The 10,805-nt window shown below is 40.3% G+C and overlaps 1 protein-coding gene across 6 annotated transcripts in view; it reads left to right on the top strand.

Annotated features, from left to right (window-relative positions):
- LOC141436938 (uncharacterized) overlaps positions 1–10,805 on the top strand; it is a 236,978-nt gene that overhangs the window by 82,744 nt on the left and 143,429 nt on the right. The window lies entirely within an intron of this gene.

Below are 10,805 nucleotides of genomic sequence, written 5' to 3'. Positions count from 1 at the left end.
CGTCCATTTCTTGGTTGTATCGTTTCTTGAAGTCTTCATCTTTGTCTAGTTTCAGCGTGTTTTCGTAAATTGTCGGGGAAAAGGGACTTTTAAGTCTGACCAACCACCAAAGCGGGTTTCACCCCACGATACAGGTCAAAGCTGACCCAAGAGAACAATTCAACTGCTGACAGGAAAAGAGCGTGATGTGGAATCCTCGCGAGTGACATAACTTTCTAAGCGCTATATGTCGCTCGTACACAAGTGGTACCATCGAAAAGATGGTTCAACCTCGGCCACCAATTTATCGCCCGAACAGCTGACTTGGTATGTGACGCTCGCCGGGCAATTTCCGGAGCGGCTGTGCACGGAACCGGTGAAGCTTCAAAGACTCTCTGAAAGAACGAAATAGGGCGTCAACACGCGATAAGCAGTCTGTCATCTTCACCTCTAAGGTCTCCCTAAGAGAAGACAAGTCCGCCGATTCCTCTACTCGTCCAGACGATGATAACAATGATGAGCAATGGCTTTAATCTGACAAAGCTTTTAAACTGCGGTCCCGAGCGAAGCGATCGCAAAACTTCGTCCAGTTTAGACTCTACTGCATCCAACTTTGACAACGCGGTACGAGAAGTCTCAGCGACCTCAATCCGCCGGAATAGCAGAAGATAATTCCCGGATCTGCACGCGCAATTCCTCCACATGTGTCTTAGCTTTGGCATCTCTAATTTCCACCTCGTACTTCTTCGCGTCGCAGCAAATGGTACGCGATCGGCGCTCCCATTCTAAAACGCTAATAATCACGCCGGCCCGTCGACTAATGCGAGAAAAACTCGCACTCAACAAAATAAGTATTCGCCAATAGGGCGCCTACCCTATACAGGAGCACTCACGCGATGCCACGAACAGGAAGCGCTCGTATTCCAAAATCAGGGCAAGGGCCGACAACAGACACGTTTACCCTTTCCAAGGGCGAACCTACCAATGTTAAGTATCGTTAAGTATACGTATACTTTCTAAAGTACCGCAAAGGTCCGCCAAAATGCGGCGTACCCTAACAGGAGCAACAATAAAATTGGTACCCTAAGTAAAAATACCTACTTAACAGATGAAATATTAATAAAAATATAACGTAAAATCAAAATAAACTTTATTCTTTAAACACAACAACTATTCTTTTAATACATCTCCGCCATGACACTCAGATAGAGAAGGATAGCTCATACTAGCCATCACTCTCATACATAATACCGCATTACATTGCTTATTTTTAACACCCCCTCTCAATGTAATAGCTTAAACAAATTTACCAATATGCAACAGGCTTTACTAAACAACACTGAGGAAACTTAACAAAAAGAACATCGAAACCAAAAAAAAAACAACTCTTCCTTACACTATACCACACATGTTCACAAACTTTAATAATATATTATTTTTCAGAGATTTTGTAAACATGTCAGCAATTTGCTCCTCAGTTCTTACATATGTAATGCTTAGTTTTTTGTTTCAACTAATACCCTAATAAAGTGATATTTAATATCAATGTGTTTCAATCTCTTAACACTGTTAGTACCTACTAGCAATTATTATGGCAGACTGATTATCACAATAAACAATAGGGGATACATTTTTCACATTAAAATCACTTAGCACATTAGTCAGCCAGCATGCCTCACTTCCCGCCATACTCATTGCTACATATTCAGCTCGGTAGATGAGATACTGACTGTGTTTTGTTTCTTTGAACACCAAGATATCAGACAATTTGAGTACATAAACAATAACCAGTGGTAGATTCCTATCCCGGAGATCTCCCCCAGTCAGCATCACAGTATCCAACTAAATTGTTGTCATTATTACATTTATACTTTAACTTATAATCCAAAGTATGTTTTATGTATCGCAGAACTCTTTTCAAAGCAACCAATAACATATCACTAGCACAGTCTTGGTATCTACTTAATATTGACACAGCGACACAAATGTCTGGCCGTGTCCCAATGCTGCATACATCAAACACCCAATAATCTGCCTACAAAGATTTTCAGTGCCACTTTTACATTTTATTATTTTCCAATTCTTTAGTATTAAAAATCTGATCCATGGGAGTATAATAGGTTTACAGTCATACATTTGAAACTTTTTCAATACATTTTCCCGGTAATTCTTTTGACACAATTCTGTAACATGACTCAAAATTTTTTTTAAAATGATAGATTCAGTGTCCACTGGCAGTAAATCACATGCGTGGTGCACTGCGTTGTTAACGACGTGTGCAGAGCATCCCACACCAACTATATTTGGATTTAGACTTTCTTTCAGCTTATGAAAAATTGTTCGTTCATGTCGTTCTGTTCCACCGAAGTTTGTATTATAGTTATCTCCAGAAAATGCAATACATTTAGTTAAGAGATCATGCTGGCGAAGTTGTTTTATAATCAGTTCAGTAATAGTGTCACATGTCTCATTTCGCGTACTTTCTATTTCGAGGACCTTTGTAGTGATTCCGTTTCTTTTAACGTCAAAATATTGAATAATTAGTGGAATAATTTTGTGTTCTTGTGGTTACTGGCATCGGTAGCTACGCTGATGAATGATACTTCTTTTAAATCACCTTTTAGTTCGGCAACTGACAAGGGGCTCAACACACCGGTGGCTATTGCAGATGCTTTTGTCCGATTACACGTCACTTTTTTTGCAGTATCTGACCCGGCAAATAGTTCGCGATTGAGAGAACAAGTGCAGTCTAACGAATTGAACGACATATGATGGCTTACAGTGTGATATACGAGTGCGCCTTCCGCTGCTGGGGAATAAGGTGTCCGATTTGACAAAATATGTTGCTATTTTTGAAGTACTGGCTTGATTTTTTAAATTTTTTGCGTGTTTCTGTGTACTCAAATGCTCATTTATATCTGTTACACCCTTATTTGCGATCGAAATATTCGTCGAACAAATGGTACAAAAAGCTTCCCAATCATATTTGCCTTTTTTCATCATAGGAAACTTATTTTGCAAGTCGCTGTTGAATACGCATTTACGTTTAGGCATTAAGATTTCTTATCTGGAAAGAATAAAAGTAAACTATACAAGAAAAAGTTAAATATAATTTGTAATGTAATAGGTAATAATTTTATAATGACGCATTATATAGGTATGAATGAATTGAGTAGTTGCATATTTTTAAAGAAAATATATGCGTATCTTACGTTTACTTACATTGCGGTTGCGGTCACACACGTCTACTCTCATATCATAACGTAATAACTTACTGCTCACTATGGGATCGGAGTGCGAACTGAACGAACAAACGAGCGGCGACTCGCGAGCGAGGCGCACCGTCCCGCACCGCGCACCGCACCCCTCGCTCGCGGTGGCCGCACCGCCGTGCGAGTAGGTATTCACCGCGGCGCGGCGCGTGAGGCGTGAGTCGCGCTGCCGACCAGAGTCGGCCAAAACTAGAAAAATTCAAACCCGGACGGCTCAGGCGTGAAATATCCGTTTTCCTAAAATGTATTTTTCGCAAAATGTCTGCTATTCAGAATGTGAGCACGTCTTTTGCATAATGTCAGCTTCTCAAATTTAAAATTTGTCTCCAAAAATGACTGTTTACTGTTCGCTTTTCAGAAAGTGCTTATTCTCAAAATGTCTGTAACCTCACAATATCCGCCTTCTTATAACGTTGGCTTTCCAGAAATGTCTTATTTCCAAAATGTTCCCAATCATGGTCTTCAAATTTCATCAAAATCGGTTCAGTGGTTTAGCCGTGAAAGAGTAACAGACAGACAGACTGAGTTACTTTCGCATTGATTAGCATTAATTTTAGTACAAAACTAAACTACGAAAATCCCTTCGTTCGGATACGAAACCGGTTGAGAACGGAAAATAGTTTGTTCTTATATGAAACTGTTTATGAACGAACACTTATTGTTTTTGTACGAAACCTTTCGACCATTTCGTATAAGAACAAAATAGTTTTCGTTAGCAACCAATTCCGAACATGACTGAAGAAGTTTTCTATCGGAACTGGTTACGAAACTTCGGTTACGTACAGGATCGAATGGATGAAAATAAAACAATAATTGAATTGTAGAACGGATTTATTTAAACATATAACATTTACCACTTCAACCCAAAATTGACCAAAAGTTTGTTTACTTACTTCTGTCAACATTTTACGTAATGCTGATGGTTGTTGCTTTGGGCATAAGCAATCATCATTAATATTAGTGAATTCATCGTGTCGATATTTCCGAAACACAACCACGACTTCTTCCCAGCAATCGTCGAAGTGTAAATAATGGATTTGTTTTAGAAGAAATCTTAAGCATCTCTCCCTAAAATGTATCAAGCCAAAGCAGAAATTTGGAACTGTAGGATTAGCGTTACCACGTCCAGCCTTAATAATTTCCATCTTCGCATTCAGCTCCGTACGAAAATGTCGAAATTCTTCATTGTCAAATAAAAAGGCCATATTTATAATATTTGATATTTTATATTTACGCATTAGAAATGACACATTGACAGACATAACTTAAAAATATTTCGTTCTACTTAATTAAATAAAAAAAAGTTGACTTTAAAAAGGTTACTCTCTTACAAGAAATAATACGCCTATTTTTAACTGGTGTTCTATTTTTAAGTTACGCCAAGAGTTTTAAAAATATAATTTTCTTTAAAAATTGTATTGGACTGATATTTTTTTTGCTTAATTCTTTTAATAATTCCTTGTATTTTCGATCAAAAATTACATCCTTAGTTTTACGGTTTTTCCTAAAAGGGTGAAAGAAACTTCTCATAATTTTGCAATTGATGTGACGGGCTTCTTTGGACAAAACATTGCAAAATAAAAACAAATTTGGTTTACGTGGGAGTTTTGTGTTTAGCCTTCTGTGATATCCCTCTAGGGCACTAGTAGTGCGAGTTCCCTCATCAGCAGAGCTTATCAGCTTGTGGTCTTTCTTATACCAATTCTTTTCAAAGTACTGCTTAAACTTTTTTACTTCAGTAGAGCGTCCTTCTTCCATACTTTTGATGTCATCCCATGCTGATTTCATGTCTTTCGCAGGAAGAAGTGAAAAAATTGCACATAATCTAGATAAGTTTCGACCTTCCGTAGTGCGTTCCAGTTTCTGTTCATTTGCTCGTTTCCACACTGCTTTGTTGAAGTGAAAGAAACACCCTTTTACATCAGCAGCGGGGAAGATTTCACGTACGGCGTTCATTTGGGCTATTTCATAATCGCATTTAAACGATTTTATGTTTATCTGAAATCGTTCCTTAATTATTGCAAAAAATCTTTTATACGTGATTTGGCATTTATTTGGTAATAATGCATATATAATCGGGTATATATTTACACTTTTTTCATCTGTGTGGTAGTTTAAATGTAATATATATGTCTGATAAAACGGTTTCGGTGTTACGCGAAATGTTCCATCAGCATAATAAGAAACGCTTTCTGGCATATTTATGACCTCTTTGGCATAGTGAGAACAAAATATTATTATTTTGTCAGTTTCGCCATCTTCCACAATCTCAAAAGTATCTTCCAATCCTCCAGGAAGTTTCACATCTTTTACATTTTCGTACACTAATCTGTCAACGTTTAAAGCTGCTTTTTTTGCCCTGTAGAGCGTGCTTTTAACGGAGGAGTAGGGCGGAATATCTTCTGCGTTATTACCATTATCTTTATATTCCTCTGCGAGCTTTTCATATATATCCTGCATCGATGACATGTCTTCACCAACAGCTTGTTTTGCACTTTCTATGAAAATACGTACTTTCTGCTTCCTGACATCCGGGTCGCACACGTGATCGATTTGCCTTATTATTTTAGTCTTCTCAATATCCGTAGTCAGTGTGGCTGAGCAATCCCGATCAGTACATCTCCATCTCAAGCTTTTGATGTTTCTTTTACACACTGTGTATGTATATTTATAATCGAGGTATAATAAATCTTTACCTTTTTGGTTTTTCAACAACAGGAAAGGGGCCATTTTAAATGAGAATCATCACAATACTATGAATAATTACATTAATTACCATTGCCTAATAAAATTTACCCTTCACGTATGTCAGTCACTAAACGTCATTAATGTTATCTTGAATGCCAGTATTTAGGTATAAATATATATCAAAGAGTAAGTAAGCAAGCAATTGAGCCTTTTACGTTTAGAACATTGATTTGAAAATAAAGCAGACAATGTGGGAAAACAAACATAATAAGACTATAGCCTATTTAACAAAGCGAACATTATGGTAATGCTGATATTAAGCACATACTGAAATTATAGAAATGTAAACATTATGAATAGAAGACCTTCTAAGACTGCACACATTTTAAATTGAAGACATTTCGATAAAGCTGACAAAATAGGAATGCAAACATGATGAGTACGTAGACTTTTTGAGAATTGTACATTTTAGGAAAACAGCTATTTCAGGCCTGAGCCACCCGGACTCCGAACGAAACGTCACCCGGACGCTCCCCGGACGCTCTCCAAACTAGGACAAATCCGGGGAAACCCGGACGGATGGCAGCCCTACTCTCAGGTAGTAATGCTTTTCAGCATCAGAGATATCCCAACTATGTACCGATGATTGGAATAAGTCATGAAAGGTAACCCATGTTGGAAAATGAGAGGCACCCTTTAGGCTTGTATGGTGTGTGGGAACCTCACTTTAGAATAAAAATAAAATGTCTTGTCTATGGATCCTTCCTCTTTCTGTTACTGCAACCTTCAACAATGTGATTGTGTTGAGCTGGCTTTTTACTAAATAAATGAGATTTCAGTCCTCAGTTGTTCTATTTTCTTTAGGTTATGGGCCCAGACACCCATTAGTCAGCCAGATGGCATAAGTTTTACAGTTAAACAGTAAATAGAAAAGTTTAGAGCAGGCAGCTAAGGTTAGATTTGATAGGGCGCAAAAAAAAATGGCATCGTCTAAAGCGGGAGCACAAACGGCGTGTCCGCCTCAGTTGTTGGGAGAGACAAATTTCTCAACCTGGCTATTTCGGTTGGAACTTGACAAAAGACTTGTCACAAGCGGCAAACAAGAAGATGGATGCCCGGGCGCGCAACATTATTGTGCAAAGTTTAATTGATGCGCACATAGAATATGTAAGAGATGCAAAGTCTGCCAAAGAAATGGTCGAAAAGCTAAGGTCAATTTTTGAAAGAAAAAGCATACTGTCAAAATTATATGCACGTAAGAAACTACTACAATTAAAATGCAGACCAAGTGATAACCTAATAGAGCACTTTGCTTTTGATAAAGCCGTGAGGGAATTCGAAGCGACAGGCACTAAAATGGAAGAAGGCGACAAAATTTGCCACCTGTTGTTAACACCACCGGAGTTATACGAACCAGTTATCACAGCATTGGAAACAACAAAAATTGACCTGACTGTAGATTATGCGAAGAGTAAATTATTCGATGCTGAATTAAAATATAAAAATGAGCGACCAACAGATACAGCTCTGGGACAAGAAAGCTGTTCATTTGTTAATATGGCGGTAAAAACATGCTTTAACTGCGGAAAACCTAACCACTTTGCAAGGGAATGCCCGAACACAAATAATAGAGGAAGATCGTCTGGTAGAAGAGAGAGGTTCAATAGATATAGAGGCAGAGGAACAAGAGGACGAGCAGGGTTGTTATCAGTTGAAGAACAATGCGAAGAACATTATTCATTTATTGCATGCATGGCAGGAAATTATCAAAATATAAGTACACAAGTGACTTTTGTCATCGATTCAGGAGCAACATTTAACATGATCTCAGAAAATTATATAGACTTAATGACAGATATAGAAACCATGGACAATATTGTAAAAATCAAGATAGCAAATGGGGAAAACTTATTGGTTAAACAGCGAGGAAAAATGAATGTGCTATTAAAAGAGGGACAACTTGGCTCATAATCTGCTTTCTGTAAATGTCTTAACTAAAAACGGCATGAAAGTAGTATTTGACAGCAAACATGTGAAGATATTTGACAATAAAGGCGAAATGTATCGAAATGGAACCTATTTCTGATCAAATTTCATATAGTGGAGTCATGGCACATGCCTAGCAGCTGGTGAATTATGGCACAAGAGAATAGGACATCTAAATCATGCTGGAATGAAAATATTATATTTGCCTACAACTAAAGATAAATGTGAAACATGTATGCAAGCAAAGCGTTGTTGATGGTGGGATGCTCTGCATCACTGCATCACATGCCTTATCAGAGGGCGAGTAATAAGACCTTCTAGCTGCTATAATTTCAGCTCGTCGACCGCAAGCGTATTGCAGCGCCTGGTCTGAAATGCGTCTGTAATTGGACTCCTTTGAAAGTACATTTTGTTGGATGGATGTTATGACTAGCGGGTCCTTGACTTCCCTTGCCACTTGTTGCAGGTCATCTTCCAATACTTGTCTTTCTAGCAGGAAAGCGTGTGTAAGAACACCCAGAGTTTTGTCTATTTTCAGTAAGATCTCCGGGTTACACCATTTCGGCGTGATGTTACTCAGCTGCGGGTTGACTTTGAGCGCAGTAAACACCGGAGTCCCCTGCAGCGTCTTTTCAGCTTCCTTATTATATATTATAGGTTATTCCATGTGTCGGAGCCCAAGCGTTGGCACTTAGCGCCTTTTGCCACCATGTTTGCGGATGCCATTGGAATGGGGGGCTCGGCCTCTGTCGTTATTGTGTCAAAGCACAGACTCGCAATGGCTTCCTCTCTATCATGCATTGCGGATGCAGGGGTCTCTGGGCTTTTTATTTGACTGTCTTGTCCTTCCTCGTCGTCGTATTCTGACTCTACCTCTATATCAGAGTAAGTGGAGTCCGCCATATTAGTATCAGCCGTTTGGTTTGGGATTTCTTTTATTGAGTTGACAGCCTCGATGACTCTTTCCGCGGTATTATTGGTGGCGGCCATCATTTGCGTCATGAGAGCACTAAACATTTCTGATTGTTTCTGGATTGCTGCGGCTACAGGGTCTACCTCTCCGGTGCTTGGAGTCTTGAGTCTCTTTGTTCTGGCTGGAGATCGAGCCGGAGGACTCACGGAACGTTTCTGGCCATGCCCTGGAGAGAGACCTCTTAGAAGCCCGTCTGTGTCCTCTCGGCTTAAAAGGTGTGGCTTCATAGTCCTGACAACATTCAGGATGTTTTCAACGTTTTTGCCGTGTATTTTAGCCGCCAATGCAAATGGGGCATATATCATTGCGCTTGTGAAGGGCCAGTCGAGCATTTTCAATTTGATGGTCTTATAAGCTTTTTCAGATAGTTCTTTCAACTTGAAGGCCGCTGCGATGTCCGCCGTCGGAATGGCATAGCGTAGCTTGTTTATTATTTTGGGGTCTGGTGGATCCCCTACAAGTTCTCGAATATTGATGTCCTCTATTTGCTAGTTCTTCCATTCAGGTGGCATAAACGGCAAAACGGCATCGTGCATCTGGTCGACCACATCCTTTGAAGTCGACGCTGTGGTTGCCGTGTGAAGGAGGATTTCCCGGATAGTTGGCATACTCTGGAAAGACAATACAATTTATTGCGTCGGTTCTATTATCATGTGGCTGGTGAGCCGTTGGATCGAATGATTGATCCGACGGGCTGAGTTGGTATATAAAACGCGAGCCGTCGGCTCAGCTGGACCGTCCGTCGGACGGGTCCCGCAAGGAACGTTAGGAGCCGACGGGTGAAACTGCCCGTCGGGTCAGCTGGACCGTCCGTCGGACGGGTCCCGCAAGGAACATTAGGAGCCGACGGGTGAAACTGCCCGTCGGGTCAAAATAAGACACTTAACGTGATCTTATTTGTTCCGGGTTTTGCTTTTATAGCTAGTACTGCTCGTGTACATCATCGCTAAAAGCCGATATGCGTACAGGTGTTGTGATGCACGCTGTTCGCACACGTTTCCAAAATGAAACCACGTGAGGCCCCCGGAGGACACTTGCCGTCCGTCCAGGGGCTGAAAACATATTGTAGGGTCCTAAAAAAGAAGAATAAACTTACCTTAATCTTTTTGTAGGATCCTAGCTTGTAGAAACTCAACGTTTGAAGTTCACTTGAAAAATTTTTGCTTTGCGAACGAGCTCACGTCGTTACTTGGGGAAAAGTCAAAGCGTACTGAAGCTAGCAGCTAGCCGGCGCGCGATGGTGCCTGTTCGGAAGTGACGTCATGACAGTGTTGCCAGGTTAAGATAGCGAATAGTTAGGGTATAGGGCGCTTGTAGGACTGAATACTTGGGGAAAAGCCGATCGTAATCTCAAGGTGGGTCAAGCGAAGGCTCGAACCTCTAAATATTGTATATTTTACTACATTATAATCTTCCAAAAAACTCATCTTGTTTTAAATAACTCTTATGTACGCTCGTACATAAATTGGCGACCGTGACAGGACACGAGTCCTTATAACTGCACATCGGATATCGCGCCGCGGCTACGTGTACCGTTACCGTTAGTCCAGAAGATTCTCGAAAGGGCAACTGCAATCTCGATTCTCGCCAACGGAGCGAGCCATCGCGCCTATTCAAGACTCAAGACCCGACGAGCGCTGCAGAGAAGGCTAGAAGAAGAATTTTCGTTGCCGAGCGGTGAAAACGTCAAGGTCATCGCCGGACGGAGAAGTACACTGCGGCGCCCACTTCGATCATCTTACCAAGGAGAGTGCCGTGAGCTTACCCATCATTTCCTTTCTTTATTCCCCCTTAATTTGAGCATTTAAAGGCGATAGCACTTCTTATAGACGCGTGTGGACTTTGACCCTTCTTATTCTACCTACAGTTCAAATTAATCATCTTTCATTATTAAGCTGGTACATTCC

Source organism: Choristoneura fumiferana, chromosome 17 (genome assembly GCF_025370935.1).
Source record: "Choristoneura fumiferana chromosome 17, NRCan_CFum_1, whole genome shotgun sequence".
Lineage (NCBI taxonomy): Eukaryota > Metazoa > Arthropoda > Insecta > Lepidoptera > Tortricidae > Choristoneura > Choristoneura fumiferana.
The sequence above is the reverse complement of the archived record's forward strand: the minus strand, read 5'-3'. Positions and strand labels throughout refer to the sequence as shown.